The 16,625-nt window shown below is 41.6% G+C and overlaps 1 protein-coding gene and 1 long non-coding RNA gene across 4 annotated transcripts in view; one reads left to right on the top strand and one right to left on the bottom strand.

Annotated features, from left to right (window-relative positions):
* The window catches only part of COL25A1 (collagen type XXV alpha 1 chain), a 317,331-nt gene that overhangs the window by 134,459 nt on the left and 166,247 nt on the right, over positions 1-16,625 (bottom strand). The gene's annotated exons all lie outside the window — the stretch shown is intronic.
* Positions 1-16,625, top strand: part of LOC143819235 (uncharacterized) — a 32,719-nt gene that overhangs the window by 5,611 nt on the left and 10,483 nt on the right. The gene's annotated exons all lie outside the window — the stretch shown is intronic.

Below are 16,625 nucleotides of genomic sequence, written 5' to 3'. Positions count from 1 at the left end.
GAAATCAAATTATTTCTAGTAATCTGAGACGACATATAGCATGCTTCCATCCTGACACCTGAGTATTCCTACAATGGTACTACTGGTTTATAGTCTGTGGCTGACACTAAGTTCATTTCTAGACAGTTTGTCATGACATATACAGTACCTAAACTTGTAAGTTACCATTGAACTTTACTAAATTGATAAAATGTTTGCTTGGTATTTGAATCTCCCTATTCACTTATTTCTAAACTAGATATTAAGCCCGCTGTGGGAAAAATACAGCGGGCCCTAGCATGATGGGTGGGTGGAGGGATGGGGCGAAGGAAGGAGGAAAAGGAGAGAGACAGAAAGACAGAAAGAAAGGGAGGAAGATAGAGACAGAAGAAGAGGGAGAGAAACAGGTAGCCAGAAAGAGGCAGATGGAAGAGAGGGAGGAAGGGGAAAAGTGAATGCTGGGAGGAAGGGAAGGAAAGGGCAAAGGGAATGCTGGGAGGAAGGAAAGGGCAAAGGGAATGCTGGGAGGAAGGGAGGAATAGAGGAAGGTAGGTGGCCTTGGGACCTTCTGCTGGGCCCAGGGGTAGGCTCGGCTGCCCCAGGGCCCGGCAGAAGGCTCGGGACGGGGGCGGTGGGCTGTGCGGCCTACTGCCAGGCCTAGGAGCAGGCTCGGCTGCTCCAGGGCCTGGCAGAAGGCTCGGGACTTCAGGAGTGGGCTTTGTGGCCTTCTGGCGGGCCCAAGGGCCGGCGAGCCTGCCCCAGGGCCTGGCAGAAGGCTCCCTGGGCGAGGGGAAGCCGGCCAGAGGACTTACCGCTGGGGAAGCCTTCTTCCTCTGAGCGGCAACTCCCCGGCCGGCCCAGGCGAGGCTGGGCCAACCAGCCAATGGGGAGCCGCGCTTTGCGCGGCTCCCCATTGGCTGCTTGGCCCTCGAGTGACACTCGGAGGGCCCACCCTAACTCCTCCCCACCTGCCCTTACTCCTTTATTCCTCCCGCTCCTCCGGAGCGGGGGGAGGGTTAAAGATTAAGGATCCTGACACTTTCTCTTGTTTCTATGAATAGTTCTAGCACATTAAACAATGACATTGCTAGTTTAGGATGCCTAATTTTTTTCTTTCCTAAGGTTATGACTGTTAGTTCAAATGCTAGTATATTCTATATTCTAATGGCACCTGACAAAACAAACATAAACTGTCAATATACCAAACCAGAAAAAGAACAGTATATTGCTAAAAAACATGAATACAAGTTTCTTTAAATTCATCAAAAGTGGTAAGCTAGCCAGAGAAATGATTCATTGTCAAATGGGAAAAGTGCAAAAGTCTTATCAGAGGAGGACTGGTAGATTGCAAAGAAGCCAGATTCTTTGGTCGTTGCTGCCAAAGATAAATGCCTGAACCAGTGTTTTGCTTTCTTTTGTTGGAATCATCTAATAACTAAGCCAAACCGAGCTGACAATAGATGACACTGTAGAGCTAGCGGACAGAAATCACAAATTAAGTTGTTGAATGGATACATCTTGTATATGTCTGCAAGTTCATTAGCAGCACAAATTGTTATACCCTAACAAAAATACACAGAAGCACTAAAACTGATTTCTTTACCAGAAGGCTGGAAGGCAGCACCAATTTTTGATCTGGGAGGAGTCAAGAAATAACCAGCTCTTTATTCTAATGCCTGTCCAAGGTAAACTGGTATAAAGCATCATACTTTGGCTTCTGCATAAGGAGTCCTGCCTCTTCAACCTTTAAGAATTTGGACAGCATCAACAAATATGTAGACGGGTGACCCAATAAACCCTGTGCACTGGACTTGCAGAAGGACACTTTCCAAATGTCTCTTGAATGAACTTAACATTCATGGGATGCATCAGAAACTGGTTAAGGAATAAAAGGAAGAAGTAAGTGGACAGAATTTCACATTGGAAACAAGCTGGTAGTGGAAATTGTAACTGGAAGTGGAAATTGGTGGCGACCATATTCTGAAAAACAAAGAGGACATATTTCCTGACTGACTACTTCAAACAAATGATCACTATGAGAAACAACATTTTAAATACCCCTACTATTTAAGCTAAGAGCCTCTTGTGGCGCAGAGTGGTAAGGCAGCAGAAATGCAGTCTGAAAACTCTGCCCATGAGGCTGGGAGTTCAATCCCAGCAGCCGGCTCAAGGTTGACTCAGCCTTCCATCCTTCCGAGGTCGGTAAAATGAGTACCCAGCTTGCTGGGGGGTAAATGGTAATGACTGGGGAAGGGAATGGCAAACCACCCCGTACTGAGTCTGCCATGAAAATGCTATAGGGCATCACCCCAAGGGTCAGACAGGGGATACCTTTTACTATTTAAGCAATGATAATTTCTACTAATTAGGAATGTTCCTAACCTTCCAACCTCAAAAGAGGCCATTTTCATCTCTTCCAATATTCAAAACCTTCCAAGAAGCTGCTGCTTAGAGCATGGAGACTCTGGGAACAAAATGAGAAAATATATGCAGGGTTTGGGTTCTTAAAGATTGCCCAACAAAATGTCAGTTCAGAATGTGGTAACAGAAACTTATAAGAATGCTGTATCTATACAAAACAATCTGGTGAGCTGGGTTTGATTCCTCCACATGCAGGCAATTGGATGACCTTGGGTTTGTCACAGCCCTGATAGGGCTGTTCTGACTGAGTAGTAATATCAGGGCTCTCTCAGTCTTACCTACTTCACATGGGGTCTGTTGTGGGAAAAGGAAAGGGAAGGCGATTGTAATCTACTCTGAGACCCCTTTGGCTAGTAAGAAGCTGGTTATATCAAACTAGTTCTTCTTCCTCACAAGGTTGCTGTAAAAGAGGGGTAAATGGCAAACAAGGCTTCTTCAACATGGTAATGGAACCGGCTCTCCTGACCATCACCAATTTCATATTATGGAATAATGCTGGGAAAGGGCATTCCTGATTGAGACCTAATGACTTTGGACCTGGACCAGCTGCACAAATTCCATATGCACTTGGTAGACCCCAATTGTGGGTCAGATTCCATCACGTGAATCAGAAGCTGTAATTTACACTCTTTCCTCCCAACTTTCCTACCCATTTTGAGTCCTGATTGTGCAGCAAAAAGGGGGCTTATGTAAATAAATAAACCTTGCACCATGCAGGTGATGGGATCTGGCAGTTATTAAAATAAGAAATGACTCATTTTGGGTTTTTTTTTAATGGAACAAATTGGGATCAATGAGAATGGTGTGGAGGGGGGATCTGTTTTGTATCTCTCCTACCCCCTTGCAGCTGCTTCTTTGCTTCAGTGGCTGGGAGAACTCCCAACCCCTCAATGCAGTTTTCCATTGTGAAAGGAATAGCTACCCCCACTTGCAGCTTCACTGCTTCAGCAGCAGCTACAGAGAGTTTCTCAGCCTTGCTGCCAGTGGCAGAAGTAAGGACAACCCCCTCCCCTGCTTGCAGCTTTACTTCATCAGCAGCGACAGTGCACACAAAGGGTGGCTACTCTACCATGATAACAAAAAGGGCTCTCTTGGCTGCCTGCAGTTTCACTATCAGATAAGACTGGAAAGGGGGATTCCTGACTCAGATCGAATGGCTTGGGATCTGAACAAGCTGGGTAAATTCCATATGCACTAGGTAGAAGGAGGCAACTGAGGGTCAGATTCCACCACAACGTGTGACTAGAATCATGGAAGGGGCCATACAGGCCAACACCCTGCTTGATGCAGGATCAAGAGAGAATGTAGGGTGGTTTAACCATAGAATTGTGCCAAATCCTAGAGTACCACCCCCAACATCATTAGGCCATGTGCTTTTGTTGCTGGGAGATATACATCATAGGCCAATACAACAATGGTGTGATAACTGCCACTGCCTCCCAAATCCTCTCAGAGATGCCAGGCTTCCCTGGTTTGTCCCTTAGTCATTTTATCATTATAACAATCCTGTGACATGAAAGGGGATGACTGGTCCAAAATATCCTAGTGAGTGCCAAGGTAAAGTGAAGATTTGAACCAGAGTCTATCAGATCCCAGCCTGCCTGTACTGAAGAGGAAGAGTTGTTCTTTAATACCCTGTTTGCTCTACTTTAAAGAATCTCAATCACCTCCCTTCCATTCCCTATAACTTTGTGTTGCACCTTGTGAAGTAGGTGGGGCTGAGAGAGTTCTGGGAGAATTGTGATTGGCCCATGGCCACTCAACAAGCTTCATATCGACAAGTATGGAATCAAACCCAGTTCTTCAGATGAATGTCTACTGTTCTTAAGCACCACACCACACTGGCTTCTTCAGTCTCATTTTGATCATTCTTTTTGAAGGTCCAGTTAGAATGTCCATAAGATCTGTAAACTAAGCCTGAATTCTCAAGTCCAGCTGGGTTTTTGCTGTCTCTCACAGCATCACTAATGACTAGATGACTCTTTTGATTACAGTGAGACAGGATTAAAAAAAAAAACAGCTTGTTCTCTCAGAGATATAGGATTTCACCAGAGCCAGAAGGCAGCCTTGCCAAGTAAAATAAGCAAATCTGACAAAAAGATGCAGAAGGTTAAATTCTCCAAATGGAGATGGTAGTCCTTTGCAGGTTATAACTAATGGTATAGGTGATATATTATTTAATAGGTGGCTAACAGCACAATTCTTAGAGCAAAGTGACTCTGAACAGGGTTATTAGTGCAAGGTTATCAAAGTGCAGTGTGCCTCCTTGGGCTACAGAGAGCATGGTTTCTCTTCTGTGTAAAATTTAGCTTTTAAAACCTCATTTCATTTTTTCTAGATATGTTCTATTTATATTTTGTGGGCTGGAAAATTATGCCTTTCTCTTGGTGCAGTGGTTAAGAGCGGCGACTTCTAATTTGGAGAGCCAGCTTTGATTCTCCACTCCTCTGTGTGCAGCCAGCTGGGTGACCTTGGGCTCTGATAGTACTGTTAGTGCTGTTCGGACCAAGCAGTGTTCTGTCAGAGCTCTCTCAACCTCACCTACCTCATAGGGTGTCAGTTGTGGGGAAAGGACTCATTAAATGAGTCACTTTGAGACTCCTTCAGGCAGTGAGAAGTGGGGTTACAATATAGCCCACATCAGTCTTACAATTGCAACCATTTCTTAACTGGGGGAGATACTATTTATTCATATTGTTACAAGTTTCCCCATTAACAGGATGGAGAGGGGGTGGAAGAGAGGAAGGATGTAGAGAAGAAGAAGTAAAACTGATGATAATGAAGAGAGGGACTACCTATGACCGTTTACGCACTGGAGGTCTCATGCCGGACTACAGGCTGGAGTTTGAGTCATGACAGGTGGCCCCACCTCTTCCTGTACCCACATGGGGGAGCATTTGGCTTGGTGCTCCTGCATGGGAGTTGGGGCAGTGAAGTTCCCAGTGCGTAAATGGTCTATGACAAGCATCCTCCTTTTGGCAATATTTTAAGAAGGGCAGCAAATGTAAATGGCATTGTTCACAGTATGACTCCCTCCTACAACACCCATGGAAATATGGCCACATTACTTTGAACCACAACACATATCAAAATGTGCACCTTTGGTGCCAGATATATTCCAGATTGAATCATTTCCCAGCCTGGGAATATTTCCCATATTTTATCCCATTAACAGCTCCCAGTTATCTGACAGGCAATATTCTGTTTTCTTAATCTCTCATCTGCTAACTCTTGTGGACTAAGGCAATCAGTTTCTCTATAACTAAATGATTAAATTTTGAAAATAGGGTTTCAATTGATGGGAGAGAAAGTTAAATGTATAATTGATTTCTATACAACTCTCAAAAGCATTTCTTAAAAGTGTTTTTTAAAATTTCTGTATACTGGCTCCTGTACTAATTTTCTACTGATTCCCATTAACATGATATAAAAGACTCAAGTAAAGGAAAATCATTATCTGCAGTAGAAGCATTTTGGCTTTACACCATTTCAGACTCTATATGGCATCCTATCTATTTGATATAGTAGAAATGAATGTTTCAATTTGCTTGAAGTTAACACATGGGTAGATACAGAATCTTTTGAGATGAAGGTGAGTTTTGCCTTGGCCGACAGACTCTACAACATACAACAAATCCAATTATTGCAGAAAGAAGCAGCACATAAGGTAAAGGTATCCCCTGTGCAAGCACAGAGTCATGTCTGACCCTTGGGGTGACACCCTCTAGTGTTTTCATGGCAGATTCAATACGGGGTGGTTTGCCAGTGCCTTCCCCAGTCATTACCGTTTACCCCCCAGCAAGCTGGGTACTCATTTTACCAGGATGGAAGGCTGAGTCAAACTTGAGCTGGCTGCTGGGATTGAACTCCCAACCTCATGGGCAGAGCTTTCAGACAACATTTCTGATGCCTTAACACACTGCGCCACAAGAGGCTCAGAAGCAGCACGTAGTTCCTATAAATTTAACAAGTACAATAATCTGCAGTATATCTGCCTTCTATAATTGGGGGATATAATATAGTACAAAATAGGGACTAAAGGATTCAGGCCAAGGAAACAATTTGTTTCTTGTTATTGCCTTGTGAACCTTTATTGACTGAAAGAAAAGCAGCATTTCCATTAAATGACAATGATACCACTGTCAACTTCTTTTGAATGACTTCTGTCAGCTGTTTGGGTATGGTCATGAAAAGTCAGAGGTATCAAGTCAATCTGGAAAGATTTATGTAGGTTTTGTGTACAAATATAACTAGACAAAATATTACAATAAAATACCAATTATTCAAGTCAAAAGAATAAAAAATTGTAGGAAGGCCACGTTTGGGAAGAGAAATATCACCTACCAGTTTTCCACCCATACCAATTGGACCCATGGGTCCCGAAACAAGATGAAATGGTTAAATCAAAGGATTGGGGATGTCCAGGCAAATGCAAAATTTGGCTGTTATTTGCTGAATGTCAGGTGAAAAGTTCTTCAGTCACCAAAGCTGAGAGGAATTCCAGTAACGTAAGTTGAAACAAAAAAATAGGAGGAGAAACAGATCTATAAAGGTAATACTCAGAAAAAGATGGCAGAAAGCCACCAAGCACTTGTTAATATTTTACAAGAACAAGTTCATGAAATGCTTCCTAGTCTTGACTATGTACAATGCAATATATGAAATAATGCATAAGGTTTATGGTTTTCTTTTTGGCCAGTTAGGGAGCTAAATGAGGTAAGCCACTTACTGTAAAGCCATTATCACAATCATGGCTTCAAAAACATATCCAAAGTGAAAACACTTGTCTAGAAAATCTTGGACGTAATTCAGCTTTTAGTTGGGTTGATTAAAGTGATTTCAGTTATGAAGGAAACACAGGCAAACATTTGTACTTTAATAGTGACTAGTGTGTCTGTTATTTATATTTATTAATTATTCATGACTACTTATTACCATAGACACATTCTGAGTTGAGACAGAAAGGTATTCATTCAAAGTTACGTATGTTATATTGTGGTGTAACTTAGAATGCTACATTATATTTAACATACATCATTACACGTTTCCTGTAGTTAATCAACTGGAATTAGAACTATGTTAATAATCCAGGAATAAAAGAACCAAACAAGTAATTCTGGAATAGGTATAAACACTGAGCTTTGTTTAAAACCTCACATTTTCTAGGATTTTACTTAACTGAAAAATTATGCTGAAACTCCAAACTTATATATAGTACAGTACAGGTGAGATTGTTCTGCCTTATATTTGTTTAAGGGTTTATTAGATTTTCAAAAAGGCTTATTTATTATCTGTATTAAAGGTAAAGTAAAGGTATCCCCTGTGCAAGCACTGGGTCATGTCTGACCCTTGGGGTGACCCCTCTAGCATTTTCATGGCAGACTTAATACAGGGTGGTTTGCCATTCCCTTCCCCAATCATTACTGTTTACCCCCCCAGCAAGCTGGGTACTCATTTTACCGACCTCGGAAGGATGGAAGGCTGAGTCAACCTTGAGCCGGCTGCTGGGATCAAACTCCCAGCCTCATGGGCAGAGCTTCAGACAGCATTTCTGCCACTTACCACTCTGCGCCACAAGAGGCTCATATTATCTGTATTACTTAGTGTTTAATCTGGATGCAGAGTTAAAAATTCTATGTATGCACTATTGCTTTTAATTCTTGAACTTTTGTGCATTGATATTTAACAGATCCCTGTCATTCAAAACATCCCAACTAATGGAATCAAATGTATATTTCTGCATTATTTCAACTATTTCTATAGTGTCTCAAGTCATGGCTCAAGGTGGCTGGGTAGGGTGAGGGAATCAACTTTTTCTGAGCTGCTTGTTTAAAAACAGCAACAACGAGGATTTAAAACTGTCTAAAAAGATTTACTGTGCAACTTTAAAGGCAGATTCAATGGATATTAAAAATTCAGTAGATTTTCATATCTCCAAATATTCTGGGTAAAACAACAGACATTTTGGAAAAAAAATAGCCTCCTTGACACATTATTTTGTTGATGAGGCAAGATGTAAGATAATAACAGATGGCCACAAAATGTTCAAACCCAAGATAACCCAATTTTAATTTTTAAAAAATAACTCTGTGCATCAAAAAAGTAGATGAGAAAGACAAATACTATGGCTGGAATGTGTTGGACTAAGCAAAATCTGTATTGTGCATGACTTAAAAACACATGAAGAATATCCTACAGGGGGCATCAGAGGAGGTGTATATTTAGCATAGTTAGATCAGGAACCTCCTGATGTTTTTCAAATAATCTCCCCTAGCATCCTGATTGGCTCATTGGGAGTTTCTTCCCTGCTTGCCTACAGAACAGATTGAATGGCTACAGAACAACCGTTAGACAGAACTCTCTCTCTCTCTTCTTTTTTACATAATAAAACTATTTTATTCTTTGAAGAAGCCTGCTGCTTTACCCTTCTTCACATATTTAAACTCTGTGAAGAGAATAAACATACACAGAGGAATGTATTCGACATTCAAATTAGTCCTATTTTGAAAATATCCTTAATGTAACTCAACTTTCTCTCTCTCTGAGTAGTTATATATAAATATATATATATCATACAAAGGATAATAGCATAATGATAGCCATTCCTTTGTGTGGATCTTACATTAGCACTCTCTGATAATTACATTCACAGATTTGCAGCCACAATTGAATATGAAATTCAAAAGAGCTCCCAAGCCCACAGAGTTCTTCTGACAACCTGCCCAGGGGTGACACAAAAGAAGCTACTGTGCTCCAAGTGCTTTTGAAAAATCTGACCTTGAGTTGAGGCTGAACTCTTTTGAAAACATGTCTCTAAATTTGGTTGTTGAACACTTGGAAATCAACCCCTGGGGGATTTTGAAAATCTGTCCCATACACTCACAATAATTAAACACTGGCTGCCACTTTAAGCGTATTTATGATGAAATACCTTCCACTGAAATCCAACTAGACTGTGAACATGTTTAAAAATGGGCTCTTTACTTCTCAGGGGAAACTCACAGGTGGTGGTGGTGGTGGGGGGAAAGATGTGTGGAGGGTTTTCAGATGGGAAAATGATATGTTTCTATTGAATGCTATATAAATATTTGCCACCTAATCTTCCCATTTGTGGTAAGGCTTATTAGGCAAACAGATAGAGATATGAACCCTTTCATATGCTCCCCCTGGGGATACATCAGCCAACAGCTAAACTGAATAGTTTAGCCTAGGGTAGAATAAAATGTTTTGGCACATTAATGACAAACAGGTAGATAAATAATTATTTCCTCTATCGTGAATAAAGAGATAAAGTGCAAGCATAGCCATCATCTTTAATAATTGTTCTGCATACCTGTGTCTGCTAGGGATGCTAGCTCTGGGTTGGGAAATACCTGGAGATTTTGGGGATGGAGCCTCAGTAACTGCAGTGCACCTAATTCTTCTCTTAGTCTGATTCTGCACAGGGCAAAATGGCTGAGCTGGCATTTGTTTGGCAGCAGGGTTAATCCCTGCTTCTACATCAGGGGTAGTCAACCTGTGGTCCTCCAGATGTTCATGGACTACAATTCCCATGAGCCCCTGCCAGCATTTTCTGGCAGGGGCTCATGGGAATTGTAGTCCATGAACATCTGGAGGACCACAGGTTGACTACCGCTGTTCTACATGAAATTGGCGCTGGCACTTTAGGCCCTCTGTTGCCCCGCAGCAAAGGATCACGGATATTTCCACATTCGCCTTTTCTGCTGTGTGTGCCAATGGGGCCTACCCCAGCTCAGGCCTTTGTGGAAGGGGAAGAGTTGGGCCTTCCAGGCCCTGCTCCTGCCCCTCCTTACAGTCCCAGGAGGGTCCAAAAATGCCCCAGTCAGCTCTGCAGCACTTCACGAAGCCGAATGGGACACTTAAATTTTTTTTCATAAAGGTTGGATTGCGTCCGGATTGATATAGTGCTCTTAGTACATGAGACAGGTCATAACCAGGTTGTAGAACCCTTTCCCCAATAGTTTTATTCCTCCTGCAGTTGTAGGCCCCAGCAGTTTCTGCAGGGTGGGGTGGGGGGAATTATAAACAGGGAAAAGACTCAACACCTCCTTATGTCCGTTTAGGCTTTGAGAACTGCTGCCTTTCACCCTCTCCCTATTTGATAGGAATGCTATTTTGTTTTCTTTTTGCAGAAGCTGCATATGCCTAGTAACTTAGCCCTTATAACAACTATAACAGTTGTGAAAACAATATAAGGTATTTTTCAGGGAGCAGATAACAATAAGCCATTTATGCTGTATTGTCCCATTACCAAAGGGAGGATGCCTTTTTTTTTTCTTTGCAGAGCTTCTTTGATTTTATGGCTACATGTTATGCAGAAATTAAGTAGGTTTAGCTTTTCCCAAATCTTCTGAACAGCAGAAAATCTATAGCACTTGACTAAAAAAGCAGGTGAAGATTTTTCCACATGACATCTGTATGGCAGGAATATACCTAACAGATGAAGCTTTGCTGGCTTCAATTTCTGATTCAAACTGCCAGGAAAAAATTGGCTCTCTTTTTAAACAGGAGTACAAGGGAGCAAAGTTATTCTCTCTACTTCTCAAGGTCCCGATCCAAACTGGGTGGCTTTGATTAGCATTTTTAAAGCCTATGTGGAAATAATTACAGATAGCCTACAGTCTTATCTAGTTTGATCTATAACCAGTCTGTCCTTAATTTTTCTCCTAAATAGATCGCTTCTTTTCAGAAAACAATTCTGATTTCTCATTTATTTATCCAATTCAACAGACATATTTTAAAACAAATAATTGATTGCATATAAAAAGTGGCTAATTTACCGAACACTTCTATATTGTACTATGCAATTTTGATGTAACTATATTCCTAAACAGGATTCATTTTAAAATTTGGTCTAATTACATTTATCAAGGGCTAAACAAGACAGTTGCCTTTAGAGCACAGGCATGATACTAAGGCTAATGTTCAAATGTTGTTTTTAAAAGCTTTTCTGCCTTGAAGAGCACAATGGAAATTATTTACTTTAAATGAAAATAGGATGGAAAATGAACATGTTTCTTGTAGCCTTTCCTGTACTGGTTCACTTCTCATTCTGTTTTTGTTCATTATGAAACCATTAAAAATAAATAAGCTCAAATTCTTCTTCCTATGTAAGTTAATTATACATTTAGCAAGAGCAAATTGGTGACCTTTGTGTGATCTTGCAGCAGTCTGTAGATCTTTGTTACAGGAGTCTGGGGGATTTAGCCAGGCAGTGAATGTATTCTAGCCATTTTTTCTCTTCCACAGAAATGTACGTACAGTATTTGCTGGTGTATAAGACTACTTTTTCCCGCTGAAAAAGATGCCTCCCAGTGGGAGGGTTGTCCTATACGCCGGGTGCACTTCAGTTGGGATAGACATAGCTGCCCATAGTGGCCCATAGTACTGTAATGGAATGTAACAAACTCTATATTTTGAGTGGAAATGTTGGGGGGTCGTCTTATATGCCCAGTCGTCTTATATGCCGGCAAATACGGTACATTTGCAAAAGTAAATCCTTTCCATTCTAAATGATTTCTGACAATGAAACTCTGACACTTCCCTTTGAAAGTCTAAATAATTTGGACACGGTAGCTCTTTTGCCTGTTCTTCCACATGCACAGGTCAATGATAAGGATTTGTCATAGATGGGTAAAATGAGTACCCAGTTTGCAGTACAGTGGAAGGGAATGGCAAACGATCCTGCCAAAAAACCGCTAGAGGGCGTCACCCCAAGGGTCAGACATGACTTGGTGCTTGCCCAGGGGATACCTTTAGAGTGAACTATTCAGTCTGCTGATCCTATTTTATTCCACCTATTTTATTCCGATGGAACCACATCCACTGCTTAAAGTTCTGCCACTGCTGTGCACACATATGAAGTCTCTCATTCCCAGGATTCTGTCACTAGCCTGGATCTGCTAGTGGTTTTTGGCTGGGTTGTTAATAGGCACCCTGTGAGGTGGGTGGGGCTGAGAGAGACCTGGTGTTACTGCTCTGTGAGAGCACCACCATCAGGGCTGTGACAAAGCCAAAATCACTCAGATGGCTGCATGTGGAGGAGCGGGGAATCAAACCCAGTTCACCAGATTAGAAGTCGCCACTCTCAGCCATTAAACCAAGCTGGCTTTCTAATAATGGAACTTAACTGAGCTAACTTCAATAACAAAGGAATACTGTTCAGATCTCAATCCCAGTTTTAGGATGCACCTACCCCCCTTGCATCCCCCTCAAGCCCCTTCCAAACTGGAAGAATGCCAAAAGTGCATACCATAACTTGGTGCTGTGAACTATGTACGCCCTTGGAATTGATTTAGTCCTTTGGAAGAATATGCAAACCCATGGCATTCAGAATCATGTGATTGGTGGGATAGGATAGTTCCTGTCAAATGGGGTTGGGATTTTAAAAATGCCATTGATAAAAAGACCAAGAACAGATTATCAAAACTCTACAACTTCTGTTCCTTACTAATCTTCCAAAACTGCACCGCCAGTGTTTTTTGCCCTAGTTCAAGGAGCCAAGTAGGAAGTACATAAACAGAAGATAATTTGCCACCTTAGAATTTTCTGCCTCACTACTGTTCGTTGAATCAACCCAAAGTGCTGCTTACCGCTTGGCCTCCAGCTGATGTAATTATCTCTAGAGGCACACTCCTGTCTTCCTTCCTGAAGTGACCTGCATTTCATCCAGCTGGGTAAAATATTACAACAGCTCTTCTGGAAAGTCTAGAGTTTATGATGCTCACTGAATAGTTCTTGTGGAATAACAGTATTTCTTCTGCATCTTGACAGAACATCTATCATGGATAGGAAATGTTAGGACTGAGAGGCCACCTACCAATTCAGAATCCAAATCTTTTGTTAACCCTTGCTGTAGTTAAGGCTCTAGACTTTGCAGGAGATATCAATAACTTGATGTGCCTGCAGGTGTTCTTCATCCATTTTATGCCAGATAAAAGCCACTCCTCAGGGCTAAGAATGAACTGCACAGCTGTGCAAAGAATGCAGGAACATAATATTGAGTTGTATTATCTGAGGTATCTATTAAAGTTGTGTGCAGAGGGGAGCGTTTTAGGCCTGGACAGACAATTTCATTGTTAAATTGGCCAGTGAAATACATGGTGTACGTGGGTGTCTATCTATAGTCATAGGAATGTGCATTTTTTTACAGTTCTAACCCTTTGATCTATTTGGGATGATAAGGGCCAGACATGTTTGTTGTCTACATGTCTTTCCCATTCAAATATAAAACAGGGAAACAGAGGAAAGGGGAACATAGATAAGAGCTAAACTCACCACTTCAGTTTCTTGTGCTGCAATCTAGGTACTTTCCCCCCTAGACAGGCAAACAGAAAGGCTCTCTACAAATGCAGTGATCTGGTTAATGATGTTGATGAAGTACTGTCAATTACAGAATAAAGATTCCTGCACAAGTTAGCAGCCAGAGAACAGCACAAGCCTTGGTTAGTCAAGGTGGCTTCAGGTGCGTATGGAGCTCTTACTTCCTACATGTGTGAATTAACAGCAGGTCCTTCCAAAAGGCAGCAAACATAGCAAGGCTCATGAACCAGATGAGAGATCCAACTCAACCCATGTGCGGAAAACCACTGATCTAAAGAATACTTTATCATAGACACTAGCTGTGAAGTAGCTGGTCATGATTTATTATTTTATTTATTATTTTAAATGTTTATGGCTGCCTGACTCCCTTGTGGAATTCAACGTGGCTTAGAACATAAAAAGCACACTAAAAATGCAAATAAAACAACAATTATAGAAACCAATAAAAAGTCAAAACTCCAAAATTCCAATTAGGACTGCCAATATATAAAAAAACCAAATCAGTCATATGCAATCCTAAATAAAACCATCTTCAACTGTCTCCTCAACAGGGGGGGTGGGAGGCACACTATCTGGGGTGGCTTATCCATAATTGTAGGGCTGCCACCAAAAAGCCCTCTCTCATCCTGCAATCTTAATTCCAGGCCTGGAATGTTTGGGAGAAGATGATCCTGCAGGTATCTGGGCAGAGTCTGCACTTACTTTGTTTATTCCATTGTCAATCCTATTGAATTCAGACCGCTTTGAACTTGGATCTTCCTCTTCCCCTCCCCCTCCCCATTGAAACAGGAAAGTGTTCTGCACGTGGTTAGGGTAGTTCAGAAGGGGGGGGGGGGAGCCAAGTCTCTTTCTTTTCTTGAAGGGTGGGGGGAGAGGAGCCAAGCAGGGAGCCTCTTTCTTTTCTTGGAGGGGGGGAGAGATGATCAAAAAAGGCAGAGAAGTAAGAAAAAATCCAGGACCGACAGAAGTTGAGAGAAATTAGGAGCTTCTCCTTTAAGGCAAGTTTGTCACATGACCACCTGTGGCCAATCACAGGTCCTCTACCACAGAGGAGAGCCCAGATTCAAAACAGCCTTTAAAATATTGAGCATTAAAAGCACTCTAAGATATTGCACAATAAAGGTAGGGTCACTCCGGATCAATCCTTCTTGCTGCAGAAGGAAATTTTGAATCGTCCCAAATCCAAACGGAAATCGCATTCTGAATCGGCAGGGACTGAATCGAGCGGTTGGAATAAAAACTCCATGTAGTTTACACCCTGGTCTCGAGGCATGGAGGGCTTTAAAGGGCAAGATCAACATTTTGCATTGGGCTCAGAAGTGAATCTGTAGCAAGTGTAATCACTGCAAGATCAGTGTCATATGCTCCCAGTAGCTGGTTACATTTTTTTCCATTCAAATAAAAATGGTGTCATGAAGGGCATATTTTAGGAGATGTTCTTTTTTTTTGGGGGGGGGGGTTATTAGTGAGGAATACATGCACTGATTCTATGGTGTCTACACTTCCTTTTGGACCCATGAATATGCTTTTTATAAAGCAGACAGGAATCTGTTTTCTCACACTTAAATGTTGCATTTCTTCCTGAAGAAACTGAGGCTCTTAAATAGAAAGCACACTGACAATTCATCAATGCCAATGTCATTCTGTGAATATATTTGATGCGGCTAATGCCATGTTGATGAGAAAACAATAAACTGTGAAAAATGTCACTTCTCAAAAATTAGCTAGCTAGAATTCAGCAGGAGATGGATTGTTGTAACAGCTGTGTCATGGTGACTTTGATGAATTAGAGCTTTGTTCTCTACTGGAATATTTTTGAATACATTCTCTTCTCTCCCTCCTTTCTCCATAAATCCATTAGTACACTTAAGTCATACTAAACAATAATCTTTTCCATTATCCACAATTTGATAATCAAACAGCATTTTCAAAGATCAGCCCCATTATCTGTGTGTGTGAGGGAAAGTGTTGATTGGTCCATTTTTGGTTTAGGGTGCAGTTTTTGTACTTGCAATGTTTAGCTCCTGGGGATAGTTTAGCGAATCTCAATATAATCAAGGACTCATTGTTTGACTTAGGAGATTCCTGCTAACTCTCACTACAAAACTATCCTAAAACTAACTTTGCATCTTTGATTTTAAAAAGACTGGTTAATAAATGAAAGCTGGAAAAATAAAGTCCAAACTCCCATTTTATGAAAGTTTTTCACTCGGCAAGATGTTAAGGTATGGGGAGCAATTCTGAGACAGTCATAGAATCATAGAATTGGAAGGGACCTCCTGGGTCATCTAGTCCAACCCCCTGCACTATGCAGGACACTCACATCCCAATCGCTCATCTACTGTAACCTGCCACCCCCATTGCCTTCACAGAATTAGCCTCTCTGTCAGATGGCCATCTAGCCTCTGTTTAAAAATGTCCAAAGATGGAGAACCCACCACCTCCCAAGGAAGCCTGTACCACTGAGAAACCACTCTAACAGTCAGGAACTTCTTCCAGATGTTGAGACGGAATGTCTTTTGAATTAATTTCATCCCATTGGTTCTGGTCTGTCCCTCCGGGGCAAGAGAGAACAACTCTGCTCCATCCTCTATATGGCAGCCTTGGGGTTTTTTTCCAGGGTTTCTCAGTTCAGTTCTGTCTCTTGTCCTACCATGCTCGCTCTTTTCTCGCTCTTTTCCGGTGTTCCAGATAGACAAATGCTCTATCTCGATCTACCCCGCAAGGCTTTTGCGTGGATGAAATGGAAGAGGAACAATGTCAGCCACTTTGGGACCCCCTTGGAGAGAAGGGCGGGGTACAAACCGAGTAATGAAAACCAATGATTTGGAAGAACAAAAATTGAGTCCAGGAGCACCTTTAAGTCCAACTAAGATTTATTC

This window comes from Paroedura picta, chromosome 10 (genome assembly GCF_049243985.1).
Source record: "Paroedura picta isolate Pp20150507F chromosome 10, Ppicta_v3.0, whole genome shotgun sequence".
Lineage (NCBI taxonomy): Eukaryota > Metazoa > Chordata > Lepidosauria > Squamata > Gekkonidae > Paroedura > Paroedura picta.
Note: the sequence above shows the minus strand (reverse complement) of the source record. Positions and strands in the feature narration are given on the sequence as shown.